Here is a 13,921-nt window from a genome sequence, read left to right on the forward strand (position 1 = left end):
AGATATGAATTTTTGAACTAGGGTGTGACAATTTGTGTCACACCAATGATGTGCATCTTCTTGATTTTTATTCACATGCTTACTTACATCCAAATGACCCCAAATTTTGCATGAATGATCTATTACATGTCTAGTTTGTGTATGAATTTTCTTGGAATTAATGATGCTGTTTTCCATTTATGTGAGAATTTTCTTCCCTGCCTAGTCAAATGTTGACTTTTTGTGCTACACATTGCCATATCCTTTGTGAAATTCTCATATCTTATTGTATGACCATGAAATTTCATATGTGATAACTAGACATCTTGAGCTTTGCATTGGTGTTAATCTCATTCATTTCTCATCTGTTTTCAATTTGATATGATTTTTTGAAGTTGACCCATGTTTGTTGACCTTCATTGTGCATGCTTGAATTTGGTTTGACTTCTTGATTTTAATTGACTGCCTTCCTCTCATCCAAATGCATTGAAATTTGACATGCTTGCCATGCTAGATGTTAGGATTGAATGTGATTTATTTGATGATTTTTGAGATTGTTTGGGTTGACTTTTGATGCAAGTCATTCTGTTGACTTTTTTGTGCTTTCATTTGCCTTACTTTGACTTCAAATGTTCATGAAATGATAATAATGCATGATTTGAATGTGGGCCCAATTGTGATTGCTTACTAAATGTTTGACCTTGACTTTGGTTGACTTTTCTTTGCTGTTTTGACTTTTTCTTTCATCCTTGACCCTAGGCTAGTCCTAGTGGTCTTTTGAGCTTACAATTGAGTTCCTGTTTCAGGTTAAGCACCAATGCCTCAAAGATCATTCAAACTTGTTTGAACTTGATTGTTTATCATATGCTAACCTTTGTTTTGTAGGTTTGACTCATGTGTTTGAGTCTTGTGCCTTGCACAGTTGACCATCTGTGTTGACTGTTTACCAATTCCTTTTTGATTTAAACTTTGGAACTGTTTGCTGATTGTTTTGACTTTTTCAGGTACTTTAGTTGCTTAAGTTCTCTGAACTTGATTTGCTTTGCTTTTTAGCAACTTGCTTGAGGTATAATCTCTTTTACTTCATGTAGTCTGGAGACCCGGCCTGTTACTTGGCCGGGCAAACTGTCTGAAGTCCTCCTTAAGAGGCAATGCTTGTGTATGTTTAAATTGTCCTTGCATTGAGTCAAAGACCTCCTAAGTGAAGAGGCAATTGGCAGAACCCAAGGGATAAGCAACCTATCCCCTGCTATTCAGTGTGTCTTCTGTTTTGCTCACACCATTGTGTTGATGCACTTCAGATAAAAACCCAAGATCTTGTGCAATTGCACAGTTGAGTCAGTATCCAATGTGTAGAAGGGTTCCCACTTTCTGAACCCACACATTCTTGTCAAATGCTCTCCCAGGCCAGGGATAGAAGCAATGAGGCACACCCCTCATCTCCTTTCATCTGCTTCACCTTGCCCCTCAATGGCAAGGTTAAGAGCAACACTCACCCCATTCCAGAGGTTTGTTTGTTGAGGTTGATGTGACCCCTCGACTAAAACCTAACCCTTGTGTGAGCCTCTTGTGTGCATATAGTGTGTGCTTCCTGTGATTGTGTTTTGCTTGCTTTGCCTCTTAGGTTTAGCTTAGACTTGCTGCTTGTGCAAGATAGGTTTAGTTTAGACTAATCCTTGTTCGCTTTCGCCCTCGTTGCGATTCTTTTCTCTCGCCCTCGTTGCGATCCTTTCTCTCGCCCTCGTTGCGATCGAGCCTTTTTCCTTTCTCTCGCCCTCGTTGCGATCGAGACTTTCCCTTTCTCTTGCCCTAGTTGCAATAGAGACCTTTGTCCCTCCGTAGCCGAACTACGGTAACTCTGATTCTCATGTTCAGATGAGATACGTAGGCACGAGACGCGATGTCTTGCCGAGTTTGACTAACAACTAATCCGTGCTTGTTTTCGCCCTCGTTGCGATCCTTTCTCTCGCCCTCGTTGCGATCGAGACTTTCCCTTTCTCTTGCCCTAGTTACAATTGAGTCTTTTTTCCCTGCCTGCCGAACTACGGCAACTCTGATTCTCATGTTCAGATGAGATACGTAGGCACGAGACGCGATGTCTTGCCGAGTTTGACTAACAACTAACAGCTAATCCTTGCTTGTTTTCGCCCTCGTTGCGATCCTTTCTCTCGCCCTCGTTGCGATCGAGCCTTTCTCTTTCTCTTGCCCTAGTTGCAATTGAGACCTTTGTCCCTGCCAGCCGAACTACGGCAACTCTGATTCTCACGTTCAGGTGAGATACGTAGGCACGAGACGCGATGTCTTGCCGAGTTTGACTAACCACTAACACTAACTCTTTTCTCTCACCCATGTGTGATTGAGATCCTTTTCTCTCGCCCTCGTTGCGATTGAGACCTCCCCTTTCTCTTGCCCTAGTTGCAATTGAGACCCTTGCTTCCTGTGCAAGTTAGGTTAGGTGTGGCTTGCTTCCTGTGCAAGTCTTGTTTAGGATAGGTTGGCCCTTGTGCCATTTAGCTAGAAACCATAACTTAGGGTTGACTTTGCATGACAACATCTAGGCTCGAGTCGTAGTCTCCCTAGAGTTGTGTCTCCCTCTGTTATCTGGTTAGGCTAGATCCTTGTCCCTGCGTAGGGGAACTACATCGCCCTAATCTTCACACCAGATGAAGTATGTAGGCAGGAGATTGAGCTGATCTCTCCGGGCGCCCTTTTTCTTTTCCAACCCTTTGTGTCTTAACCACCCTTGTGTGTGTTCTGGTTGGAGTCCGACATAAGTCCAGCGATTGGCAGTTGGTTTCCTGTGTGTGTTTAGGTTCGGATGCTGATGTAAGTCCAGTGATTGGCATTCAGGCTCCACGTTTGCCTGTGTTTGTCTGTTTTGTTTGTGCGTGTCAGCCGAGCTACGAATGCTCTGATTCTTCTCTCGTCCGAGAAGATACGTATGCATAGGATGCGATATCCTAGCGAGCATGTGTCGTCTCCCCATTCCGAACTACTTCGACTCTGATGTCTATGTCTGATAGACTAAGTAGGCCCAGGATGCGATATCCTGCCGAGTCAGTTTCAGTCAGTTTCTTTTGTCTCTTTCAGCCAGTGCGTGTGTGTGTTTGAGCAGTGTTTTAGCAACCAATTTTCCTTCCTTTTGTGCGTGGACCCCGTCGAGTACGACGGATGCGTAGGGGGCCTAATACCTTCCCTTCGCATAACCGACTCCCGAACCCATCCTCTTTGGTCGCGAGACCATGTTCTTTCCTAGGTTTACTTCGAGCGTTTCCTTTCCCTCTTTTGGGATAAATAACGCACGGTGGCGGCTCTGTTGTTCTTTCTTTTCCCGCCGGTTTTTCGCGTAATGCGACACCATGGAGTTGTCGAGTACTGTCAAGTACATAATCAGCGGTCTCCCTGGGACTGGAGGCATAAGGATAGGAGGATTCTGCAAATACTCTTTTATCTTTTCAAAAGCCCTTTGACAATCGTCATTCCACCTGATAGCCTGATCTTTCCTCAGCAATTTGAAAATTGGCTCACACGTGGCTGTTAGGTGAGAGATGAACCTTGCAATGTAGTTCAACCTCCCTAAGAAACCACGGACTTGCTTCTCTGTTCTTGGCTTAGGCATTTCTTGTATCGCTTTTACCTTGTCAGGATCCACCTCAATCCCTTTTCCACTAACAATAAAACCCAGTAGCTTCCCAGATCTCACCCCGAAAGTGCACTTGTTCGGATTAAGCCTCAGGTTGAATTTCCTTAACCGCTCAAACAGTTTCTGCAGATTCACCAGATGTTCTTCTTCTGTCTGAGATTTGGCAATCATATCGTCCACATAAACCTCGATTTCATGATGAATCATATCATGGAATAGAGTCACCATAGCTCGTTGATATGTTGCCCCAGCGTTTTTCAGACCAAACGGCATCACCTTGTAGCAGAAGGTGCCCCACGGGGTTATGAAAGTTGTCTTCTCCATGTCTTCTGGTGCCATCTTGATTTGGTTATAGCCAGAAAAGCCATCCATGAAGGAGAATACCGAGAACTGAGCTGTGTTATCCACCAAAACGTCGATGTGAGGTAATGGGAAATCATCTTTAGGGCTAGCTCTGTTCAGATCCCGGTAGTCGACACACATCCGTACCCTTCCATCCTTCTTAGGTACTGGAACAATATTTGTGACCCATGGCGGATAATTGGTAACCGCTAGGAACCCTGCATCCAACTGTTTTTGCACTTCTTCCTTTATCTTTACAGCCATCTCTGGTCTTGTTCTTCTGAGTTTCTGCTTGACCGGAGGACAACTCTCTTTGAGAGGCAAGCGGTGTACCACAATGTCTGTGTCAAGCCCTGGCATGTCCTGATAAGACCAAGCGAAGACGTCAACATACTCTTGCAACAATTCAATCAACCCCTTCTTCACATCATCTTCCAAAGCAGCCCCTATCTTGATTTCTTTCTTGACGTCCTCGGTGCCAAGATTAATCACTTCAGTAGACTCTTGATGCGGTTGAATGACCCTTTCCTCCTGTTTTAACAACCTGGCAAGTTCTTCAGGGAGTTCACAGTCTTCATCACCCTCTTCTTCAGCTTGGAAGATTGGGTTTTCGAAGTCGAAGCGAGCCATAGCAGAATCGTTATCAATAGGATCCGGTGATGTGCATCTGCATGAGTGATGGTATGTGCTTATGAGTGTGGACAGTGAGTTAGAACTAAACAAAACATTGCCAAATATTTTTATTCTTTTGAAATTTTGAAAACTGTAAAAATAGAAAAACAGTGAACAAGATTTTGAATGCAAAAGACGTCCTTCATTTATGATAAACAATGCAGGTATTCACATAGATGAGCCCTACAATGAGTCATTACGCCCTGGGCGGAACGTAAGACTTGGACATGCATGAATAAAACAAAGAAAAATTACTCCTCCAGAAGAGTGACTTGGACAATTTCCTCGGAAGACCAATTGTTGATGACTTCACCCGGGATCCTCGGACGCACCCAGTTGTCGATATCGCAATCACTATCCCCACTTTCATCGTTGATCGCAGAGATCTGGCCATATTGGATGACGCCAGCACTGGAGAAAGTAATCGGCCCCTGACGAGTCTGAGGTGCTGAAGTTGTAGAAGTCAGCGCTGGTTGATACCCAATCCCGAACTTGTCGTCCTTCATTGGTAACTCCAACAGACGTCCCCAACCGGGAGCAACACCTGAATCCACCAAGGCTTGCGCCTGCTTGAAAGATGAGATAGGGGCTCCTGCTTTAACCCCTTCCACCGGAGATGCATCCTTGATCTGAACTGACTCAAAGGCTTGACAGAGAGTCTCTTGAATTTCACCTTCCACCTCTACATAGTTGAATGTAGACAGGTTACTGACCAGGATGTCCTCCTCACCACAGACAGTGATAATTCTTCCATTGACCGGGAACTTGATTTTCTGATGTAGTGTTGAGGAGACTGCCCCAGCATTGTGGATCCAAGGACGACCCAGAAGGCAACTGTACGAGGGACTGATATCCATCACATAGAATACGGTGTTGAAGGTTTGTGATCCAATATGAATTGGCAATTCTACCTCTCCAAACACCGACCTCTTAGAACCATCGAAGGCTCTCACCATGAGATCGGAAGGTTTCAAGATCAAACCTTCTACTTCTAACCTTGACAGGGCTCTCTTGGGTAGCACATTGAGAGAGGAACCTGTATCCACCAGAACATGAGATAACACGGTGTCTTTGCATTCCATTGAGATATGCAAAGCTTTGTTATGGTTGCGTCCAGCTGGTGTTAAGTCAGAATCAGTAAAGCCCAGCCCATTGCTTGTATGAACATTTGCAATGATCCCTTCTAGTTGGTTTACTGAGATCTCCTGAGGCACATATGCAGCATTAAGGACCTTCAGCAGTGCCTCCCTGTGTGCCTCTGAACACAACAGGAGTGAGAGAATGGATATCTTAGACGGCGTCTGAATCAACTGATCGACTACCATGTAATCGCTTTTCTTTATAATTCTTAAAAGCTCGTCCACATCATTCGAGAAAGTAGGCTCTGAGCCAGCTTGGGAGGCAGAGGTACCCTCATTTACAACTTGTTTGCCTTTGGCCTTAGCCGCGGCATCAGCATTCTCACTTTGGGTAACGGGTGGTGAGAACAATCTACCACTCCTGGTGAATCGCCCGATTCCACCAACATTGTCCACTGCGGGACCTTCAGCTTCGAGTTCAGACTTTTGACCCTCTTCTACCTTCAAAGGTCGTTCCACCCCACGATCGTGTGTGTATACACTCCCCCCATAATGCCAAGGAATGGCCCTATCGCTTGTGAAAGGTAAAGGACCAGTGGTTGTGATTGTCATGGCGGGCGGTCGCACTGGTGGCACTGGTTGTGCTTCTGGCACACTGATCTGATTAGTCGGGTAAAAGATGGTGATAGTAGCGACATCATAGTCATACTCGGGAATTTCATTCATTGAAACAAAAACATCCGGAACACCGGAATCAGGTTCAGTTACATCGAGATCAGACACATTGTTTGGTATATCAACAACAACATTTGAAAAATTAAATACATCAATAGGAAATACACAATCAGCAGGAACAACATCTGTGAATTCTTCAACAGCATCTTGAAATACCTCTTCAACTACCCCTTCAGCAAACTCTTTGACAGACAAGTCTTCAACTTGGAGGGTACCATTGTCAAGCAAGACCTGGATACCCTGCTGCAGCTTCAAACAATCCTTACCCTGGGTATCGCATTCCGAACAACCTTTCCCACAACCGGGGAAGACATCGGCCTTCAACAAGCATTCCTTCATTTCCCACAATGGGGTCTTCAACTTCAACACATCCTTAACGGACTTGGCTTCTTCCTCCAGCATATTAATGTTTGCACCGCCATGTTGTGGCATGGGATTGTTGACGACATTAGGAACCGGTGCAAGGCTGATAGCCTTTGAATATATGAGGTCCTGAACTACGTGCTTAAAAGCTTTGCAGTTCTCAATATTATGGCCAGGTGCCCCAGAGTGGAAACTACACCTAGCATTGGCATCGTAACCCACCGGAAGTCTACCAACCGGAGGAGCCAGAGTGCGTAGCTGCACAAGTTGTAACTGTTGAAGACTAGAAAGCAGTTGAGCGCACGACATTGGAAGAGTGTCGAAACGCCGGTCCATCATCCTCTGCCTCTGTTGATAGGCGGGTCTGTTACCTGGCTGTTGTTGTTGTTGATACTGAGCTTGCTGACGTTGTGGTTGTTGTTGTTGTAGTGGTGCTGCAGCCGGAATGGTCACAGCCGCAACATACGGTTGCCGATGATAGTTTTGAAAGTTATTCCCTTGGTTATTCCTATTTTGATATGAAGACACAGAATTCACACCCCCTTCCCTCTGCTTCTGTCCTCCCATAAATGGCTTCTTTACTCCTGATGAAGATCCACCTCCATTGTGGCTCTTGTAGGTCTTCAGGTAATTCTCTACCCTCTCTCCGGTAGAGACCACATCAGCAAAGTTGGAGGCATTGCACCCCACCAGACGCTCCAGGTAAGGTCCAGGCAACGTATTCATGAACATGTTGGCCATTTCCTTTTCCAACATGGGAGGTTGAACACGGGAAGCTGTCTCCCTCCAGCGTTGAGCGTATTCCCTGAAGCACTCATTGCTTTTAAGAGACAGGTTCTGGAGTTGAGTTCTGTCCGGGGCCATGTCTGCATTATACTGGAATTGCTTCACAAAAGCTTCCGCCAAATCCCTCCAGCAACGGATGTGGACTCTATCCAACCTCATGTACCATTCCAGGGATGCCCCAACTAGGCTGTCCTGGAAGAAATACATAAGTAGCTTCTCGTCGTCAGAATATGCAACCATCTTTCGGAAGTAGGCTTGCACATGGGTCTTCGGGCAAGAGCTACCATTGTACTTGTCGAAGATTGGGACTTTGAACTTTGGTGGGACCCTCACGCCTGGGACCAATCCCAAGTCAGAAACATCTACCCCCAGAGGGTTTTGTCCTTCTACCGCCTTCAGCCTCTCCTCTAATCTCCTGAACATGGGATCCATGCCATGGCCCAAACCAAAGTCTTCTGGCAGCAAGAACTGATCATCTTGATCATCGTGAATGGGTTGTTGATCGTGGTTGTTATGTGGGATCGGGACAGGCCCCGGTCCATTAACCTCTGCAATTGGAGGATCAGTCACGACCTCTGGTTGAGTAGTTGCGGGATTCCTTTGTATCATTTGTCTAATCTCCTGCTGTCCATGAGCTACTCCCTGAACCACATCCATGAACTGGTTCATGCGGACCCTCATCTCAGCAAGTTCTGCTTGTAGACCCTCCATTGCTTTCTGCTGGTTTCTGCGGGTACCGTACCGGTGAATTCCTGAATCAGCTATCCTGCTAATGGAACACCCCACAAAATGAGAACACCGCGACGGTACCTGTTATGCAAGACATGCTATGGATATGCAAATGTAATGACATGTTTATCAATTCCAAAAGGTATTCTAACCCTTTGGTTCCAGTCTCTCGTCAGATAAAAAGTGTAAGAAAAACCCCGACCAGAATCAAGAAGAAGATATCAGCCCCTGGGAATAGATAAACATGTGTTGAATGATTTGAATGCAAAATGATGTGATGCAATGCAGTGACATGGAAATCGGGACTGCAGTATCCGCTTGAACATCTGTCGGGTTGCACTGTCGGAAGAGAAAACCCACTGAAGAATATAATATAAGATCAAAACTCTGCTCCAGAAAACCGGATTGGTTGGAGGTTAAGGTTCCCTGAATTTAGCCCGCCCCTCACTGGTAGGTTCTAAGAACAGAAGTTTGTCAGCTTCAACCCTTCAGTCGAGAATAATACGTTTACCACTGAAGGTTTGGCATTATTTCGGGATAAAAGACCTCTGCTGACTCCCCTCAACAGGATATCCTAAAGCAAGTTCCCAGTCTCGGGGTCCTCGGATTAAGCAGTGAGAATGCGCCCACCAGAGCTAACATAAACGCGTCTCGGAGGAGAGGCCTCGACTGAGTTCTCGGGAAATGGTCACCAGATTCGACGATTTCTAAAGGAATATCTGTCGTTATGGAACATCCATAGGACATAATATATCCAACAGAAACCTCGTCTGGAATGTGGGTCTCATGAACGACTTAACATAGCAACATACCACGCAAGCCTCATGACTATCCACTCTAACACCTATGTGTACACTCAAGCCTGGGTAGTGGGCTTATCTCTCATAGAACAATCCCAATCCAACAAGCAAACAACCCACAGAACCCACAGATACAGCAAACATATGTACATGAATGCAATAAGGTAAAACAGGTAAATGCTGAAAATAAATAACTGTACAAAAGAATAAACACCCAACAAATAAGAAACCTACAAAAGCTAGGAGGGACTCGCTTAGGGAGACCGGTCCCCAGTGGAGTCGCCAGCTGTCGCAGCCTGAAAAATACAGTATTGCGAAAAAACAACCGGCGAAAGAAAATGACAGAAGAGTCGCCACCGTGCGTTATTTATCCCAAAGGAGGGAAAGGAAACGCTCGAAGTAAACCTGGAGAAAGGAAAGGAAAAGGCAAGGTCTCGCAACCAAATCTTGGGTTCGGGAGTCGATTATGCGAAGGGAAGGTATTAGCACCCCTACGCATCCGTAGTACTCTACGGGATCCACTCTTGTTTGTTTCTTGTCTAAAGGGTGTGTGTTTATCTAATGTACTATTTACTAAAAGGGTCAAGAGAAAAATGACTCGCACGGATGTCGCATCCACTGCATACGTATCTCATCTAGAATGAGAATCAGAGTCTTCGTAGCTCGGCTACCTATGGGTGAAAGAGATGTGTGCTCGCTAAGACATCGCGTCTTATGCCTACGTATCTCATCGGGATTGAGAATCAGAGCAAAACGTAGTTCAGCTAACTACGGGAACAAAGGTCTCGATTGCAACTAGGGCAAGAGAAAGGGAAGGTCTCGATCGCAACGAGGGCGAGAGAAAGGATCGCAACGAGGGCGAAAGCAAACAAGGATTAGTTGTTAGTCGTTAGTCAAACTCGGCAAGACATCGCATCTTGTGCCTACGTATCTCACCTGAACATGAGAATCAGAGTTGCCGTAGTTCGGCTACATAGGGACGCCAAACAAAACACACGCAGGAAACCGACTGCCAATCGCTGGACTTATGTCAGACTCCTACACACACAAAGGGTTTAATCGGATGCTGAATCGTCAGAAGCAACAACAAAGTTGAACAAACAAGCTAACAGGGAGTCTGGTACTCGAGCCTGCTAGCTGTCAAGCAAACACACACAAAAAAGGAAAAGAGTGCCCGGAGAGATCTCGTACGACCTCCTGCCTACGTACCTCATCTGGTATGAGGATCAGGGTAACGTAGTTCCCCTTTATAGGGATTGCCATTTGTTTGTTTCTTGTCTAAAGGGTGTGTGTTTATCTAATGTACTATTTACTAAAAGGGTCAAGAGAAAAATGACTCGCACGGATGTCGCATCCACTGCATACGTATCTCATCTAGAATGAGAATCAGAGTCTTCGTAGCTCGGCTACCTATGGGTGAAAGAGATGTGTGCTCGCTAAGACATCGCGTCTTATGCCTACGTATCTCATCGGGAATGAGAATCAGAGCAAAACGTAGTTCAGCTAACTACGGGAACAAAGGTCTCGATTGCAACTAGGGCAAGAGAAAGGGAAGGTCTCGATCGCAACGAGGGCGAGAGAAAGGATCGCAACGAGGGCGAAAGCAAACAAGGATTAGTTGTTAGTCGTTAGTCAAAGTCGGCAAGACATCGCATATTGTGCCTACGTATCTCACCTGAACATGAGAATCAGAGTTGCCGTAGTTCGGCTACATAGGGACGCCAAACAAAACACACGCAGGAAACCGACTGCCAATCGTTGGACTTATGTCAGACTCCTACACACACAAAGGGTTTAATCGGACGCTGAATCGTCAGAAGCAACAACAAAGTTGAACAAACAAGCTAACAGGGAGTCTGGTACTCGAGCCTGCTAGCTGTCAAGCAAACACACACAAAAAAGGAAAAGAGTGCCCGGAGAGATCTCGTACGACCTCCTGCCTACGTACCTCATCTGGTATGAGGATCAGGGTAACGTAGTTCCCCTTTATAGGGATTGCCATCTGAATATGGACTTACAAAAGGAGGACACCAGTTGTGTCAAAGGAGAGTGGGCAATGTGTTCACGTCCTAGCAGTAGGTGTCGCAGCTCGCTGAATCGAGTCTTAGGCAGTTACCTCTTTGCAATAGAACGGACCACATGCCACAAGATCGAAGACGCACGGAAGGTCTAAAAGAAATGGGGAAGCTCTTCCCTAGAGTTGTCATGCAATATGTACTTAAGTGTTAGGATTTACAAATGGGAATATCTACCTAATGTTAGCATGCAAAGAATATGGGAATTCTACCTATGTTATCATACAAAAGGGCTCTATCTAATGGGTGTTACCTAATCGGAACAAGAATTGACGAGTGGAGCAAGGAGAGATGTTAGGGATAAGGGTAGATGGCGATGCATGAAGCAATCGACTTACAAGGTTGATGGCGACGCATAAAGCAATCGACTTACAAGGTTGATGGCGATGCATAAAGCAATCGACTTACAAAAGGGTGGATGAATACGTGCTAGTTCTGTTAGGTTTTGAGAAAAGTGATTACTCGACGTTGGATCGAGGTTTTGGTCTTGTTTTGAAATGATTATCGGATGTTTATTTTATTTCTTGTATTAACAGATGGATAAAGAATGAAAGAATATTATACATTTCATGGGAGAGGGATACATTTGTTATGAATGGGGATTGTTCATGGCAAACAAACAATAATAATACATGCCTCAAACAGCATACAAGTAGGCCACAGTTAATCAAACAAGTAAGATATAAACAAGTATATAATCGAATCAAATAATCAAAGAATGAAATAATGAAGCATTAAACAATGTATGAGTGTAAGTGCAAGGGACATGTCTCATTGTAAGGAAGCCCAAGAGTAAGCTATGTGAGGTCGATGGCGATGCTTAAAAAGCAATCGGCCTACAAGGGTGTGAAAAATGGGCTCGATATTAAATCGAGAAAAATATGATTTTTATAGTTTTAAAATGGTTTTGAATTAAATTAAAATACAACAACTTTACATTATTAACAAAAAGAACATATGAGTGTAATAAAGGCATAAACATAAAAAGAAACCAAAATGCTAAAAGAAAAAATAATATAGCTAAAAGAAATAAAATGCCAAAAAATGCCACACATGAGTATTGAACCCACCCCACTCAAGAATATACACACTACCCTTCTCCACCAAACCACTTATGATCAGTTATCATTTTAGCAAACACTTGGGAATATAAATAGAACTAGCTAGAGATAGTTTAGAAAACAAATCAATTAAAAGAGGGGATAGCCTAATGTTACTGGACAGCCTAACTAAACTAAACAACATTAATATACACTATGTAAAAAAAGAAAAAAAAAAGAAAAAAAGAAATGCTAAACATATTACAAATTTTTGTGGTTTTTTTATTTATTTATCTCTGTTTAACAAAAAGAAATTGAATTAATTAAAAAAAGAAAAGAAAAGAAAAGAAAAAAAAGGAAATGGAGACGAAGAAGAAGATGACAGAAGCTCGTCTTCCTCCGGTATCGCCCTCACGATCTTTCTTCTCTCCCAACCTTACACTTATCTCTCAAGCGCGCTCCTAACCCTCAATCTCACTCAAACGCTCTCTCAGCTCACAATCTCAAAGAAACATTCTCTCTCAACTCTCACAAATATTTTCAAACAACAAGCATATGAGAAGGATAAAGAGAAAGAAAGAGAGGTCCTTACAAAGTGTCACTGCGGTGGTGGTGAAGGATGCGAAGCTGGCCTCCAGGTACGATTTTGGGGTTTTAGGTTTTCTTTGTTTCAGATTTTCGCCTCCAGGTACTTTTGTTGTTTTTTTTTCTCCACTGATTTGCCTTTCCTCTTTATATTCTGTGAATTAGGGTTTCAAAAGGGTCCTTGATGTTCCAGAAAGGTAACTCTGAAAAGCACTTTGGATGCTCAGAAATTGGATTGACCTCTTTGATGCTATGTTCGAAAATGGTAATCTGAACCTTCACTTTCTTCCTTGAATTTCATCTCTATTCCAATTTGGGAATTTCTTGAATTTTTACTGCTTCGTAATTAATTTTGCCTTTTTACTGCAATGAAAAATGGTGAGCTTGGTTTGATGCATCCTTGTTCATGGTTTAACATCTTATTACAGAGGGTAATGTTCATTTCTCTTGCTGATTTTGTTTTGAGATCTTGGTACTGCTGCAAGTCAAGTCTGTTAGTTGTAGTTGCTTTGGACTTCATGGTTCCGTTTGAGTTTGAAACAGGTTTTGGTGGTTTGGCTTGATGCAAGTTGGTACAGTCATGGTGTTGCAAGGCAAGCAAGGCATGTGTTTCAAATATAAAATGGTACTGATAATTACAGGATTAATACTAGTTGAATTGGTCAAAATCAAATGCCATGTAGTTATGATCAAGGTATCTCGACTTAGCCATTAGCTCATGTTTTATTACATCTTTTTGCTTGGTGCAGGATTATGGTATACATTTGGTTCAATTTTGGCCTGTGCATGATGGCATGGTAGGGAGAATGTTGATGTTACTAACTTGTGAACATGTTCAGTTAAGTCTCAATGTTGCTGAATTTCCAGGATTTTATAGCAGTGTTTACATGCTGATTGCACTGTAGCCTTGTTGTAGCAGGTAGGTTCATTGACTTCTATTGCATTGGAATAGCAGGATGTATCACAGGTCTGGTATCTTAGTTTGCCTTACTGCTAGATGTTGTGGAATGCCCTTAGGAATAGTTATTGCATGACTTGATGCAGGCATTTGCTTTGGCCTTGCTACGACAGCTATTGTAAGATTATCTTGGTT

At 43.8% G+C, this 13,921-nt stretch overlaps 1 long non-coding RNA gene across 1 annotated transcript; it reads left to right on the forward strand.

The window, feature by feature from the left end:
* Nucleotides 1–13,191: 13,191 nt before the first annotated feature.
* Nucleotides 13,192–13,700, forward strand: LOC127133528 (uncharacterized). Its single transcript, XR_007807496.1, has 3 exons — nucleotides 13,192–13,259; nucleotides 13,372–13,453; nucleotides 13,578–13,700. It is a non-coding gene; the product is annotated as an uncharacterized LOC127133528 (long non-coding RNA).
* The last annotated feature ends 221 nt before the right edge of the window (nucleotides 13,701–13,921 follow it).

The sequence above is a fragment of the Lathyrus oleraceus genome, chromosome 1 (genome assembly GCF_024323335.1).
Source record: "Lathyrus oleraceus cultivar Zhongwan6 chromosome 1, CAAS_Psat_ZW6_1.0, whole genome shotgun sequence".
NCBI classification, from domain to species: Eukaryota; Viridiplantae; Streptophyta; class Magnoliopsida; order Fabales; family Fabaceae; genus Lathyrus; species Lathyrus oleraceus.